Source organism: Ambystoma mexicanum, chromosome 6p, assembly GCF_040938575.1.
Source record: "Ambystoma mexicanum isolate Mex_15411 chromosome 6p, UKY_AmexF1_1, whole genome shotgun sequence".
Lineage (NCBI taxonomy): Eukaryota > Metazoa > Chordata > Amphibia > Caudata > Ambystomatidae > Ambystoma > Ambystoma mexicanum.
The window spans coordinates 1,471,368,065-1,471,384,846 of NC_090935.1; the positions used below are offsets into that span (position 1 = coordinate 1,471,368,065).

Sequence of the window (16,782 nt, forward strand, 5' to 3'; positions counted from 1 at the left end):
ACAGAGGACTTAAAAGTAAATTGGAATGGACTGACAAAATGACTATACAATTTGAGAACTTAAAGAAGCTATTTGCATGGCCCCTGTTTCAGCAACTCCGGATTATATGCAGGAGTTTCATTTATTTTCCCACTCTCAGGGACGGCTCATGCACTGACGGAAGGAGACATAATATATGTTGATAGGTCATAAATAATGGACCCGGGGACGGGGTGGGGGCGCACAGGGGCGGTAGTGGCGTGCGGTAAAGAGGGGGGGGGGGGGAAATAGTGACCACCCATGTAGAAAGCGACACCACAGTTCCATACAGCATTGCCCATATTACAACTGGACCATTATTACCTGGGGAACTGATCAGCCCCAGATTTGAAGGTCCATATGAGGTGGTGTTCTGTACTCCTCTCGCCGTCTGTATGAAGGAGTTAGATATTGGGTGCATATTCTGGATGTCCGAAGAGCACCTGAGGCAAGGCAGAGCTCAATAAACAAAGTGAGGACATAGCTAAAGAAGATGTTTTTGTTTAAAAAAAAAGGATCCATGCCAGGGTGGCGTGCAGTGGCACACGCCTGATTTTTCTTCAATTTTTTGGATCTCTTCCCCCCCACCTCCCTCCTTGCCTCTCCAAGAATAAGCACGGATGGCTGACTCACTCGTTATCTAGGGATAAAGTTAAGATACATTAATTTGTACTGGAAATTAAGTAATCCATCATTTTATTATTATGTTTTATATGACACTGATTGTGATTATTGGAGTGGATGAAGGTATGTCTGGTATATGGAGTGGCCATATAAGGGGAGGGAGGGGTTGATAGTTGGAAAAAAGGAAATACAAAATGGCTCACTTTTTGCCTGTCACCACTACAAGTTTTCTTGGACAAATGAAACGGGAAGTATGAACGATGTATGATTTATATAAGGGGTTGGGGTTTGACGCCATTTCTGACATCCAGCATTTAGAAACATTGAATAACTGGTACACTGATATGCACATTGCAGGAAGGAATATAATCAATGAAAGCTGTTACGTGTGTGCACTTATCCTGCACACATCAGGGGCTCCTAGGGTTTAAGTTCCACATCCAGTCCCAATTACAGAGGCACAATGCCCGGTACATCGTGCACTATGAAGGATAAAGGGCACATTCCAGGCACACAGCGTGCAGTTGAGGAGCATTAATCTAGGCCCAGCATTATGCAATGGCAATACGAAATACTGCCAGTGTCTACAAGTACCATATTTTTCCTTGGGAGGTTACTCAAATGGCAATGAAAAAGGGCAGGGCACCACAGTGATGTGCCCGGCAGATGGAGTGATTGGAGTACAGCGGAGAATATGAATCCCAAATAGAGATTGTGTGCGCAAATATGATCCCAACACATCACAAGGCTCACATGGATTGCAACAATGAAGAAGCCAGTGCGAATACATAGAGCCATAGACTCCATGAAGGAACAGTTTCGGTTGGCACAACAGTGCAATCACACACTTGTGATCCCGGATATGACAAGGTACGGCAGCAGTGATGGATTACTACTGGGTTTGTGGCCAACAAGCCTACCTGCACCCCCCACTCTCATGGAGGGGCAAGAGTTCACTGGCCACCCTGCACTCAGTGCTACTATTAATCCTGGAACACCTGAAGGGTGAAGAGATGCCTGTTGAGGTGCCAACAGCCACTCTAGCACCTAAGAAGCAGAATGAAGATTGTAGATCAAACAAGAATTTGGCATGCTGCCAGAAAAAGGACGATTTCAATGGTGGGGAAGAAAGAAGAGCTCAAACCTTCTCAAAAGACTCTTCCACACTGCTCAGAGGAATACCAGACCAGTATCAGCTTTTTAGCTCAGCAAAGATCTTTTTTGGCTCCTGGGGTACAAGCAGTTGCTTCACTTTTATACCCCTGGAGGATGCTGAGAATAGGTCACTATCCCATGTCATCAAGGCAGTGCTCAATCTAGGTGTTCAAATGAAGAAAGAAGGTAGAGTTCGGAACACGGATTGGCTATCGCTTGCCTTTGATTGGGTCCTGTCATGGCTGGAGGCAGCAGAAAAAAAAAAAAAAAAAAATGGTTCCTGTTCTCATATTATTCTTTGTCCTCTTCTGCACGTACCAATTGGGTCTCCGATGTTGGGTTAATATAGTCCCTAATAGTGCAAAGATGATGGTATCAATTGAGGGATCTAAAACACCTTGCCATACAATAAACAGCAAAACTCCAACTAATATTTCTGGGTTTGTAGATATGTCGGGTGGGGCCGAGTTTGTTACTGTAGAAGTAACGAAAGGGGGGTAATGTCGGGGAGGAGCTATCGCCTTCCTGCACACCCCTCCACCCCCCCCCCCCCCAAGTGCTTCACAAATAGGCAAGACTTCCCTAAGCACTGAGAAGAACAAGTTAATTACCAACTGGTAATGTTCTTTCGACTGGATGTTCCTCCAACGTAGTCCACATCTTTGACATGTCGGCAGAGGGCAGCTTAGGTGAAAGTGCCTGCAATTCACTCCCTCTGGGAGTGGATGTAACCGCAACCAAGAACACCGTCTTGAAAGACAACAGTCTCAAAGGACAAGAATGCAAAGGTTAAAATGGAGCACCCATTACGCATTTCAAGACCAAATTCAGATCCCAAACCGGCACCTGAAACGGAGACGGCGGGAACACATTAGTGAGCCCTGTAAGAAATTGCGAAATCAAAGGAATCTTAAAATAAGAACATTCTTCAGACGAGCGCTTGAAGATAGACAGCGCCACGAGGTAACCTTTAATGGTACCGACTTGAAGGTCCCCGTGGGCCAAAGAAAGCTAAAAAGATAGAACCATGGGAATGGAACACTGAAAAGGATCGACATTGTGTCCTCTGCACCAGTGGCAAAACTTTCGGCAATGGTACAGCGATTTGGTCGCTGGCCGCCTGGCCGAAAGCAACACCTCCATCACGTCATCTGGGAGGTCCCAATCCTTATATCTCAACCTTTTAGATACCAAGCGTGAAGGTTGAGAGTCTTGACCTCTGGATGGAGATTTCAAGATTTCCTGCTCAATGAGCGGATCCGGAAGCTTCAGAGAGATTCCCCGGTGGATTGTCATGAGGCCGCTTCAGGAAAGGAAGGCAGTAGCCGTGGGAGATAGTATCCAGAACACACGCATCCAAAGTAATAGCTTGCCATTCTTCGAGATACTGAGACAGTCTGCCCCCAACCGGCGAACTGCAACATGGCCTCACGCTTGTTTTGGAGCAGCTGCGGCAGCGCCTGAAGGCAAAGAGGCAGCTGCCTGAGTGACTTTGGCACCCCCCATTTCCCAGACCACCACGGGTACTTTTATGCTGACCCCTTTGACTGGCGGCTCCTCTCGTTCTACCAAAGGAGGAGTAGAAACGAACAGAACCTCCCCTCCACTGCTGTCCCCTAGACCGAAAAGGCGGTGGTTGACTCACAGCTGCGCTTAAAGATTTTGCTGCAGCTTTTGAGGTCTGCAACCTCTCAAGGCAGCCGTACTGCCAAACAAATGCGCGCCATCAAAGGGCATGTTCAAAAGACGGGCTTGCACATCCGGAGCAAAACCTGACTTCCGCAACCACGCAAATCTGCGTAGAACGCTGCTCGCAGTCACGGACCGGCTAACCCTGTCGGCCGTGTCCAAACCCAACTGAAGGGATTCACACATGGCATCCTTGCCACCCTGCACGAAAGCAAGGAACCCATCCCTTTCTTCCCCTTTGGGATTATGCTCAGCCACTAGAGAAACAATTCCACAGTGTGTGTGAAAATCTTGCTAAGGCACAAGTGGAGTTAGCCGATTTTAGCGCCATATTCCCTCAGAAAACTTTCATGGCCACTTGCCCAGGATCACAGGAGCTGCACCATCAGGTTGTGGGAGCAAGGGGTAGCATGGTTCACGTACGTCCCTTTGGGACGTTTTACACAGGGGGCCCGGTTGGACTTTGGTGCCAGGCTCATGGAGAAACATAAGCAAGACTCTTATGGGCAGGAGTGCTTTTCAGGAACTTTCAACGTGTGTGCAGTCAGTCCAGGTGTGGCTTTCCATCTTGAGCTGCACGTGCAACTTTTCATCTATAAGCTGCACATGCAACTTCAAGGAGTGGCAGGGTGTGGCAATCAGAACAGAACTAGTGGGCGTGGCCTTAAGAGCTCAGCTATAAAAGCCAACCCAACCCCAAGGTGCACGCTTTGCGTTAATCTGCATTCGTAACGCTCACCGCCGCCCGGGATAAAGCAACACTTACCTTTGGGAATCCAGTCTCCTGCCCATACGTTTATCTCCTGGAGTCAGCATTCACCTGCATTCTTCACTGCTGAGCCTGGTGTCCATTCTTCATCCTCCGGATCGCACGACTTCAGCTCTGGGCACCGCAGCACGACATCTTCATTCACGAAGGCGGACCCTATAAAAGGACAAAATGCAAGGTTAGACATTACAAACGTTCAGTTTGAGGTCGCGCTTGCAAAATTATCTGCGCTTATTCTGAAAATCTCTCTTACCTGCTGCCGGACCGCCGCAGGATCCTCCGCTCCTCATCTGGAGCCACCTCGTGCTCTGTAGCTTGGCTGGGCCGCAATCACACCTATTTGGGAGAAAGATAGACATTATTACAGAGCTGACGACAGGCTGTGAGAAAGACAATACAAATACTTCAAGACAAGGAGAAAACTGAAAGGCATTTACCAGAAAGGCACGGAATAATCACAGCTTGATTGGACACCACGTATGAAGGACCAGTGAAGAAACTTGGTCCTCAGACTAAATGCGCCCCTGCCAGAAGTAGCAGGACAGAGAGCTCACCATTAATAATTTACAGGTGAGCCTTAATGGGTCGATGCATGCTCACGGAAACCACACTATGGGAAGAAGGGTTTGAGAGGGAATCCACGAACAGGCCAGCAAACTTACATCCTCTCATATGTACCCAGGAGCAGTGTTCCAATTCATTGCAGCAGCCCACAGCCTATTTGCAGCGGGAGAAAGCAGACAGGGGGGTGGGGGGTGGGTTCTACTTCCTGAGAGGGCTACTACCATGCCAACGTTGCCGCAGAGACCAGGTGAGCGTAACAAAAACACCTTGCGTGCCCAACTGTCGAAGCGTTTGTCGTCCCCATTAGGAGGGATTGTAGGGTACGCCGCCTGCCTCGAGATGGCCGTAGCCGTCTGAACCACCAAAGGGAGTGGGGTGAGATGAAAGGTAGCTGGGGTCGCTACCGGATGAGCGGTATTTTTCAGTTCGCGATTTGTTAACTGCCGGAAAAGATTGCGGGGTCTGCTAAGCAGCCGCCACCCTTTTCTGCAGCACCAAATGAAAAGGTAACACCGGATTAGAGTACGGACCTTGATCCAAAATATCCGTTAAGTAATCCTGAACAAAAGTTTCAGGAGGACTGGACCAGCCAAGATATTCATTGACCCTAGCCATCAATCTCCTGTAGGACGACTCAGCATGAGCCCCAGGCTCAGGCCTGTCCAAATTCCACCTCAAGAGAAGTGTCCAAACCACTGGCATCATGAAGGGTTCGCATCAACTCTTCCAATTGACTGTCCCCAGAAAAGAAAGGAGACACATCAGGCTCAACAGGGTCAAAAACTAAATCGGACCTCTCCTTCTCATAAATGTCATCTAGAGGGAGGTAAAAGTCCTGCCTTGGGACAGAAGAGGGTCTGGACTTGGAAGTAGCCTTCCTCAGAGTATCCACAGCAACAGGGACCTCCAGCGGTAAATTCTGGCCAAAAGGCCCCAAAGGCTTCGGCGTTGAGAGCGCCAATGGCTTCGGCGTCGATAACGGCGCTGAGGGCTGGTGCGAAGACAAACCTTCGACGTCCGTATCTGACGTACACAGCGCCAACGGAGTCGACGCCGACCTCAAGCCTTTACCAGGTTTCTGCAGTCTTGCTGGGGACGAGGACTGAGACCTGGAAGCACGTCTCTTGCGATCATCCACCTCGAAGGTTCTCTGAGTCGCGCCGAGGAACCGAGCCTGAAGGCGTGCAAGCCACTTATCGAGACAGTTCCTTGCCGGCTTCATCCCTGGGATTGGATAATCACCAGCATCTGCTCCCTGAAGGCAGCCCATTCCCCCAGAGTTTGGATTTAGTTGGACATGCCACTTTCCTCGCGGCGCCATCCTCTGAGGACAGGGAAGGCGACTGGTGACAGCACTTCCTGCAATGAGCTTCCCGGAACGCCGAGACGAGGACAACGAATGGCGGGAACCACTCCGGGACCGAGATCCCCGGAACTCCTTCCGACGCGGAGAGTCGCCCCTTGAATCGTCAGTGGACATCCCCTTATAAGTTTTACGGGACTTACAGGGTTTAGAACCCCTACCTGAAGCTTCCCCTTAAGCTCCCGCAAGGCCTTAGCAGTCAGCGACTGGCATTTGGAACAGTCGTCGGTGTCATGACACTCGCCCAGGCCCCACAAACAAATGCAATGCAGGTCGGTAATCAACATCTTAGACGTGCAGTCCCGGCAAATCTTGAAGCCAGACGGCAGAGTCGGAGGGGTCAAAGAAGAAGACATTCACGAGGAATACACGAGGTGCGCCGAGTCTCCGAAGAAAACACGTTTGCGGGAAAAAAACAGAACTGAGGCTATGGGCGCTGTGCGTCCTATTTATAACATCCGGTGACGTCGCCCTCGATGGAGGCCTTCCAGGGACATTGACCCAAAGCCATTGATGCAGGATGCACTCTGCCGAAAAAGTTTCCAAACTACACAGCTGTGGACATTACATGTCAAAGATAAGGAATACGATGAAGGACACAATCCATTCGAAATTAGGATCTGGAATGTCTGAGGTTCAGGGTCTTTTTTGCAGAATTAAGCTTGTCAATTCCTGTTGAACTGGTGCCGAGACAAGAATGGATGTTAATGTCATGGGAATCCATGGAGGCCAGATTCTGAGCATTCATGCTGAGGTTTATGTTTTGCGCATGTGACTGCGCACTCTGATAGACGATATCTCTTTGTTGCATCACGCTCGCCTCTTCTGTGTTACTACCTGGTTATTACAGTCTGGTAGGTCATGTGATGCAGTTTGCATGTCTATTTTGTTGAGTAAATCCGTTTCTATGCGATCCATAAAGTCAGTGAGAATTAAATCAGATATTCGTTTGCCGTTATTTTGCTGTAGAACTGAACTATGCGGCTGCATTGTCGACTGGTAAAAATGTATTAACGGTCTGAGTCTGGAGAATGTACGGTGTCGAATTGCTCGAGTTGCTCGTGATCAGCGTATGAAGCATCTGCTTGTCGTTACTCGTACTACTCCTACTACAGACTGCATAGTTTCTATTAGTTTGTTTTATGTCAACTAGTGTCAACTAGTTGTTTCGCTGATAGGACAAGACATTTGGAGCTTGGCGTAGAGGTAAATGTCTCTCCATATCTGTGTCCATCTCCGTCTCAGTTTGTGTGTGTCGATGTGCTTCCAAACTGGTCATGTGAAACCGGACAAAATCTGCAAATCATAGCAGTCACCTGGTGTCGGACTTGCAGTAGGAACCCTGTGCCACACGGATTTGAATCATGAGATGCTTGTTTTGTATCTGGATCATTTGTGTTAGCACTTACTTGTCGATCTTGAGGGTCAGAGTCGGGTGATTTATCGACAGCAAGGGAAGGTTCAATTTCGCCGGAGCAAGACACTTGCTGGGGAGAGCATGATTGGCTCTGGTCGGTAAGCACGGGGGAGTTGGTGGTGGTATGTGTGTTGGCTGATTTATTCGCTTTGGGAGCTAAGAAAGAAGAGTTGCAGAAGTTTGTGGGTGAAGATTTTTTATTTTTATAGCATGCCTCTTCCAAACCCACGCCCCCAATTCCCTGTGTGTTTGTCGGCGGTACATTTTCATAATCGGGGACCGGATCTTGATCCGTTGCCTCTCCCGATAGTTCGCAGTTTGTTTGGTGTGTATTAAGAAGCTTTTTCTGTCGACAAGGCTTTTGCATGGTCACAGCCAGCCGGCAAACAGACTGCAGAACGACTGCACTCACGTCCGCACTCGGCGTCCCACTCCGCGTTGTGCTGGATCTTATGTAGGCATCTGAGTGAAAAGCTCCTCCTCTCACCAACGGTGAAGATAGTAGAAAGACTGTACAAGGTATCCAAAGGGTATCCAAAGACTGCAGAACAACTGCACTCACGTCCGCACTCCACCTTATAGTTCTGATGGGGTTTGCCAAAGTCCTTGTTCCAAATGGCATGACGCTCACACCAGACAACACTTAAGGGGGTGATCCAGAATTGTAAATGTTACTTTTTTTATTGAAAAACTACAGTTTGAATTCGAAATACAAACTTTTGTTTCAAACAAAAAAAGAAAAAGCAATTCACAATACAAGAAAGCAGCCAAACAAAAGAAAGAACGGAAAAATTGCAGATTGACAGACAAAAACAGACTCCACCAATCCTCTAAGGCAACCTCCCACTGATATCTCTATTTTTGAATGTCCACTTTCAGGATCGAGTCAAAATAATTCACGGTTGCACATACAAGTCTTATGTTGTATCCTGAGATAATCCGTCCCCACCGCCGTATATCATTGATCTGTGACATTTCAGCCCAATTTGCAAGTTTAAGGCGCAAGTTTGACCAAAAGATTTTTCCAATCGTGTCAAGCAGGGCGATTGTAGTTCGGATCATCCCAACTGCTCCGCTTATGGATTGGCACCACGATCGCGGTCCTCCAAGATTCCGGCAGTTCTTCAGACCGGCTGATGTTTACGAATAGATTACCAAAAAAGTCTGCCCACTCGCTTGGGTGTTTTTTTAGATCGATGTTTGAGATCAAGTCCGGCAGCACGTGAAGGCTTGAGAGCATTGATGGCGCGAACGATTTCCTCATGTTCCATCTGCACATCCCACTGGGTGTCAGCAAAACTGACTAGTGACGGGGCCTCGGATTCCGGTTTTTCAAAGACCACAGAGAAATGCCTGCTCCAAACGTCACCTGTTATGGCGTTTATTAGATTTGGGGTGCAGTTTGAAAGATCCATATTCAGGATCTTCCAGATGTCGCGTGTGTTCTTAGTCATGATCAAGTGCAGCAAGTACTCAGCACGATCTTGTTCAATTATGACTGCATGTGACTTTGCCCAATTTCGATATATCGTGCGCCTTACCTTTATCGCTTTTTGGACGTCTGTCGTAGAAACACGCTTCCTTATATCTCTCAGATCTTTCCGCAAGGCCTTTTTAGCATCATGTAACACCTTGCAGTATATATGACGATGAGTCCTTCCAAGATTTTGTGAGGTTTTACTAGGGATGCTGAAATCTGTCAACTGTGGTATATAATCAGACCCTTGATTGGCTGGCTTATTCATTGGCATCGCCCCAAGTCGCTGAATTTGGTTGCCACATAGTCAGACGATTTCCGCAACAATTTGTTTCTAGGGATACCTTGAGTGGATTCGTTGGCAGGTTCCGGTCCATCATAAGGCGTAAATGAAGGAGGCTGTGATCACTGTAATTCATTTTCCTAATTTGCAAGTCTACTAGCTTATGCACCAGGTTTCCCGAGATCCATATGTAGTCGAGAATGCTATGTGTTGCATCTCGATTACAAGTTGGTTTGGCAGGAACATCTCCTTTTACATTTCCATTTAACATTACAAGGTCGCGCACACCCATGGCAATTTGCCAACATTTCGCTCTTTCCTCGAGAACTTCATTTTTAAGTTGTTGGTCATTTTTCGAGGATTGATTATATTGGAACCACGTGCAATTCATGTCTCCACAACATATAACTGCTAAGTTGTTGTAGGCTAACATCGCATCATCAATTAGGTGTGAGGTTGCAGAAATAAGCCCATCTATGCTGATCTTCAATGGGTTCCAGTATATATTTATAATCAGTAAGTGAAGTTTCTCTGTCAGATTTTGTTCCTTTGTGTGCATGATGGTTCCTTGCACATATGGATTTGGATTTATTTGTATCGGAGATGACCAAGATTGAGCTATCCTCACCAATGTTATGAGACCCGAACTTAGGCGACCTTTAGCGTTTTTGACTGCTGTATTTAATAGAACTGTGAATCCATCGCAGATAGGCGGTGTACATAGCCATGTTTCTTGCAAACATATGATGAAGACATTTTCAAGTGGTGTCTCAAAATCAATGAATAGATGTTTGTAGCCACGTGTGTTCCAGGATATAAATTCCGTCGGCTGCTCACTTTTAGTTGGTCATGGCTAATGCTGTTTTTTCGATTGGTTGGAATTATATTTTTTCGATGCAACCTTTTTTTGTAAAGTCTGAACCGGACTTAAGGACATGCGGATGCATTAAGACAATCAATGAGCATCACCATCAACTGGTTTCGAGTGTGGATTTTTTCCCACATCTGATCTTTCTGATCGAATGGCCTCATTTTGGTCCGGTTCAGGAAGGATTCGAAACCAAAGAACAGCAGTTCATCTCCAGCCTTTAGAAGTGTGCTGCGCACGCTTGCTGAGCTAATGTTTAATAAAACCTGATCAGAGGTTTTTTTCAATCGCATACTCAATGCGTATGTCATCAGAGACGATTGTACGTAGCGACGGCACACATTTGAATAGTTTCATAATATTTGCCCTATTAAGGTTAACCTCAGCATCATCGCTTTGTATGTTTTGTAGGCGTAATTTACGAGATCCGCGTGGGATTTCAGTAAATGATTTCTCGTGTACTTTACTTTTGAAGTGAACACGTTGGTTTTGTTGTTTAGATGTGAATTTCGGATTCAGCTGTTGTTCCGCTGTATGAACCTGAGTGGGTTTGGCAGAGCCCGAAGTGCATGATTGCTTGACCTGCGCCACTGATTTCACTTCTTTGGCAAATCGGTTAATTGCAGCCGGTGCAAGTGACTGAAGGGGAGACGCTGCATTTTCAGGTAGACTGCCTTCAGCAATCTGATCCTCGCCGATCGAATATGTGGACAGATCACATAGGTCAGTTGAGATGGATGCAGTTGTGGTGGAACTAGTCTCAGAGTCAGAAATGATTCTTCTATGTTTCAAGGATGGTTTATGAATATCTTGAGTCGAGGGCACACGAGTAGCTGAGTTTGACGCAGAATCTGGTTTCTTCTTGGTTTGGCAGTTTTTCCGTTTAAAGAGACTCAGTCGTGGCGGAGTTGATAGGTTTCTTATAAACGCTTGTGTCTTGGAAGAGCAAGTTCCTTTTGGATTTTTTGCAGTGTTTGTTATTTTCCCACTTGCATTTTTGTCAAGTGATTTAATTACATCTGCTGTTGAGATGGTTGAAGTTGTTTTTGCAGGACCAGAAAAAATACCGAATGAGGTGAATTGACATCCCGGTAAAGCTACTTTTACTTGTGTGTCGTCCATATGCGGTACAATGATGACATCTTTTGTACTGTTATCCTTGGATTCGCTTCCATGGGTACTGTTGCAATTTGCTTTTCCAGTTATGGTCACCGCGCCCAGACAGGTATTCTGGGACTTCATTTCTTCTGATGTCATTGGATTGATGATATTTTGTCGACATCCCTTTACGTCCAATTGTATCACACACTCTGCCTCCGTTGTAGCTGGACTATTTTTTCCAGAGTTTTCCTTGAGTATTGTGGTGGAAGTATTCGTACACTTCGACCTGGTGTTTGAGATATTATCCTCTCGCGTCACATGACAATGACATTTGTATTTTACATTTAAGGCTTCAATCAGACTATCGACTAGTTTCTCATGTTGGCTTCTATTACGATTAGCCAAGTCGTATTGCCTTTGTTGCCATGTTGTTCGTTCAGCTTCTGCCTAAATTTTATCTTTTAAATACGTGTTGGACTTTTCAGTTTCTTCCATTTTCTGGATTAAGTTTGATAGCAGGGCACCTTGGTCCTGCAGCCGTTCACTTAGGGCTTCAAAGAGTTTGACAAATGGTATCATTGCCAGCGAGGATGCCGCCAAAACATTGTTATGTATTTGCATTGCTGCGGCAGACGAAATGCTGGCTTTTGCTGGAGTTTGTCCAGTGGTCTTTGCGCCGCTTGCTGAAAGACACGAAGCGTCCTTGGCTTGCGCATTCATTTCATTTGTCACGTCAGCTTTTCGAACCAAGTCATGATCTTTGTTGATTTTACATTTCCTTGTGGGGGCCAAAGGAGTACTTGTAATTTGTTTGGCTGTATCAAACGTTAAGTCTGACAGGGCTCCTTTCGAGGTAGTCCTTATTGTCTTTTGTGTGATCAAGGCAATATCTTTGCCTCGACTTGGAGACACAAGGGCTTTCTGTGATGTTGAGACTATTTTGCGACGTAGGAATTCGCGAGGGATCTTGCACAGAGGATGTAGGCAAATTTTGCGGCACTTCAAATGTTTTCGAGTTGCCATGCGCGCTCCGTATGCAATTTTCAAACGACAAGGGCAAAATGCTTGTGGCGGGCTGCATGGAGCCTTGTAGATTTTTTTTCTTGTAGTATGTTGCCCTGCTTGTAGTGCATGCTTAAATCACTTTTTTCTTTTAAGAGCAAAAGTGGAGAGATGAAGGTTTGATTTGAGGCTTTGTCAGCTCGCTTTCCATTTGGCATAGGATGGAAGCGCATCACTTTGCCTCTAGATGGTCCCGACCCCCCATGGGTTGCATGAAATTGTAACCGATGCAAAGTGCTCGTTGTGGCGTTTTCCAAGGCTCGAGGTAGATCTTGTACACTTCCAATTTGGCCACTTATCACCTCTCTCACGTCTGAATTGTTATTAGGGGCAAGCTGGTTGTCTGGCTGATTTTCAATGTCTAAGTCGACAATTTGACACTCGTTTTGATCACCACCTAGAGATTGGACTGGCTCCGAATACTCAAGGTCCAAAGGCTCAAGCACAGTGTGCTGGTCACAATGTAAGCCTTCCTGACAAATGCGTAGTGACTTATTTTCCGAAAATTCTTTTGCGCAGCCGTTTGAAGGAAAGGAAACATGTGCGGCTGCCATCAAGTCGGCATCTGTGAGCTCAAATGGTGAATAGAATATCTCTGGCGAAGCAAGAGTGCAATTTTTCTCGTGTGGCTCACATATCGACTGTGATATAGGTTTTAAGTTATTTAATGTGAGCAGGACAATTTTTGGGGGTGTTATCACAGGTGAGGTCACAGGTACAGATACAGTCACGGGTTGCATCTCTAGCTGTCCCGCCTCCGACGAGATAAGCACTTAGCCACAGTCTCGGCGGGGCAGGATGTCATTGCTGTTTTGTAAGGCGCCCGCTTGTTCAGCGCAGGCTGTTGGGTCATTTTGAGCAGTAAGAGGGGACGTAACAGTTGTAATTATGTCCCCGTGTGTGTCCCTTTAAACCAGCAGAGAGGGTGATGTTTGGAATTGGAATTTCAAAGATCTCATCGCCGGCGGCAGACTCGCTGCTCGATTTCGTCAACATTCCCATTTCTCCTGTAGAAACGGATAACTGCAGGGTAACAGTTTGTTTGCTTACCTTACCGCCATGCAACGTATCCTTGCTCAAAACTGTCCAAGGATTTAACATGCGGCGTTGCTGGAGGGTTTTATGTCGAGTCTGAGGCCCTGACTTCATGCTCGTGGCGTTCATGGTGTCCGGCATGGAGCGGACTGGGGCAGACTGGGAACTCGTTGCCGAACTCCGCTGCGTGCCCACAGCCAATTTAAATACTAAACACAAATGCAGGACTCTCGTAGAAAACACGTTGTGCAGCTCCTCTGGAGAAATCACAATGGGACTGGGAACTCGTTGCCGAACTCTGTAAATGTTACTGTGCATATGATCGGATCCAACTTTGATCGAACTGTTTTGCAGAGGGTGGCATTTCATATCAAGGCCCAAGATCCCATTCACTATTCTCTGCTCCCAGAAGTTGATATGAATAAGGTCAAAGGCACTCTTCCCCCCCCTTCCACCTACACAACCCACTGGCTGGGGTCTGGAACAAATTGTAATGTCCTCATGAGTTACAAACAAGCAGCCACGAACTACACGCAGCCAGTGGAAGTGTTTGTTTGCAAGCGCTTCCTGTGATTCTAAGTTGTCAGGGGCAAGCTTAGGGACATTGTGCAGGAATACTAAACCCGCCCCCAATGACCCCTGTTCCTCTTGCTATTCGTCATGCCCTGCCCATACTGTGATCCACATGCCCTGCAACAGGCACCGTAGGGGCCCTTGATGGATGCCCCATGGCCACTTTCGCTATCTAGTTTGTTATCCGTTGGTTTGGCACTAAGCGCACCCAACTACCCCAGGCTAGACATCAATGGGGACATTGCGCTGCGTGGTACAGATCCAGAATTCGAGGTAAAAGACCTAGTTGGATGTGGCCTGGCACTCTGTTAGGACAGTCTTTCCAAAGTCTAAATAAAAGTTTCATAAAACCATACATCTGAGGCAGTACATAAGCTCCACTCTTAGTATAAGGCTGTACCACCTGTGAATGTTTTGGTAGCATGGACAGAGCAGCCAGACCTTTTTTAAAAAAAAAATTATTTATTTTTTTTAGGAGGGACGAGAGGGCAGTAGCTTGGTACAAAGACATTGCACCATACATATGGTCCAAAGCGAGTATAACATTTTTGAGAATACAATCCGTAGTCAAGGCGAGTCAAACCTACAACACATTCAGAATGGCAGGCACTCAGCTATTCATGGTTAGTAAAACCAGGTTATAAATACTTTAATACAATCAGTAGTTCAAGGGTAGTAGACCCAGTGAGTGATGCACTGACACTCAGTTAAAGAAATCACAAAATAAACCAACCTTGTTACAAGTATACACCTTGCAACATTTTAGAACAGAGTTCTGAGCTAGTAAAACAACTTATACTTTCTGGAGGGGCTCTAAGATAACTAGTTTAGAATGCACTAAGCAATTCAGGGAAGCAAAACCCAGGGTTACAAGTTTAGAAGAGCAGCATTTTTTTTATTGTGATGTAACCGCATTTGTTTTTTTTTTTACACATTCTTCATAAAATTACTCAAAATTCATTACAGCATTATTACAGTTTCATACAATTTTCACTTGATGAAAAAAGAAAAGAAAATAATTGAACAGAAATCATGAATAAAATCTCATACAAACACATCTCCCATCGACTACACCTATTAAGACCTATATACTTTTAGGAGGGGCTATCGGCAACTCAAAACCAAGTATTAACTCAGACTGTTTTAGATCTATATAAGCAGACCAGGGAAAGCAAAACCTAATGTTACATTTTAAGAAAGACACAAAGTATTTCAAGGTAGGTAAGCCCTATTGGTGAGCTTTTACGCCCATTCAATTAAAGATTTTAAGTACCAACACTTTCTTTAAATTGACACAAAGTCTATGTATCTATGTTGTCATATGTAGTCTATGTTGGGGCGCAGGCATGGCGTCTACGAAATCAAGTAAATAAAGAGAATCGGGTCACATTAGTACTCCCTTAAGAGGAGCCAGCTCCTCTTAAGTATCTCACCAATTGGCAGACAGGCAGCTGCCTGGACTGTGTCTTTACACCAAGAGGGAATACTAATGTGACCCAATTCTCCATCTTGATTTATTTATTTATTTATTTATTTATATTTTATTCAGGGAACAACTGAATTTTATTAAAGTTTCGCTTGCAGTTGGATAGTCCGAATCTCAATTTCACATGGGCCTTCCTCCAGATCTACCGATACCTCTCATTTAGTCAGACAGACAAAACCCTGTTCTTTCTCGGCAAACAGGGCCAGTTCAGTTCTCTAAGTAGGCGATGCAAAGGTTGATGCCTCGTTGATCTGCCGGAAAGTTAGTTCTAAGTTCACCATGGCCACCGTCTATCTGGTGGTTTCTCCAGATATTAGTCTGTTCCATAGGTCGTCTTCTTGAATCATCCACGGATTCGAGATCGGACGTAGGAGGTAGGTAGATCTGTTTTGTTTGGTGTTAGGGCAGTCTATTACAAGGTGTTTTAAGGTTTCCGCCACCTCTGTCTTTTTGCATAGACGGCATCCCTTTTTGTCTGTAGCTCCCCGGATGGTTAGAATTTTGTGTGTTAACAGTAAATTTAGTCTTGCTTTCATAAAAAGGATTATTTTCCTTTTTTCCGGAAATTTGGCACAGTAATTTAGCGGCTTTTTCAATTTGTTATACGCGGGTCGAAGATGGATTAAGAGTTTGCACTCTACTGCTTTCTTAATCGTACAAATCCAGTCCATTTCTTCCATTTTTTGTTTAATTCTATCCGGATTTTCTTTTAGCTCTTTTTCTGTGCATACAATTTCAGAAAGCTTCTCTTTTCTCTTTTCAACCCAATTGTTAAGGGCTTCGCATTTGCCACTTTTCAGTTCTCCTTTGATGATGTTATATGCGGGTAACGTGTCCGCCAGATTATTTTTCTGTAAAATCTCATGGCGCTTTGGTGAACCATAGATACAAGTGACACTAGACCCAGTTCTCTTCGAATGGCCGCCATTGGGGTTGAATTCGGTATGCCCAGGACAGCCTTCCAGACCAGCTCCTCCCCAACTTGTTCCAAATCGGCTGAGGGATAAACAGTGATGCTTCCATTCCATACACCAGGGCTGGTACCACTTTTGTTTTACAAAAGTTGATAGCCTGAATTAATGAAAACTTCCCGAACTTCTTGTCTACAGTTCTCCTTTGTGATGTTAATCTCTTGGCTTTGTCCCAGAGCATATCTTGCATTGCCAAATCCGTTCTTGAGCTGTCAATTTGGACTCCGAGGTATCTGATGTTATTTACTGTTTCAATCTTGATGTTGTCGAGAAATCAGGACTGTTTGGATTGATTCTTCGGTACTTTCTCGATTGACAGAACTTTTG

General features: G+C 45.7%; 1 protein-coding gene across 5 annotated transcripts in view; it reads right to left on the bottom strand.

The window, feature by feature from the left end:
• The window catches only part of NUP54 (nucleoporin 54), a 768,463-nt gene that overhangs the window by 291,004 nt on the left and 460,677 nt on the right, over positions 1 to 16,782 (bottom strand). The window lies entirely within an intron of this gene.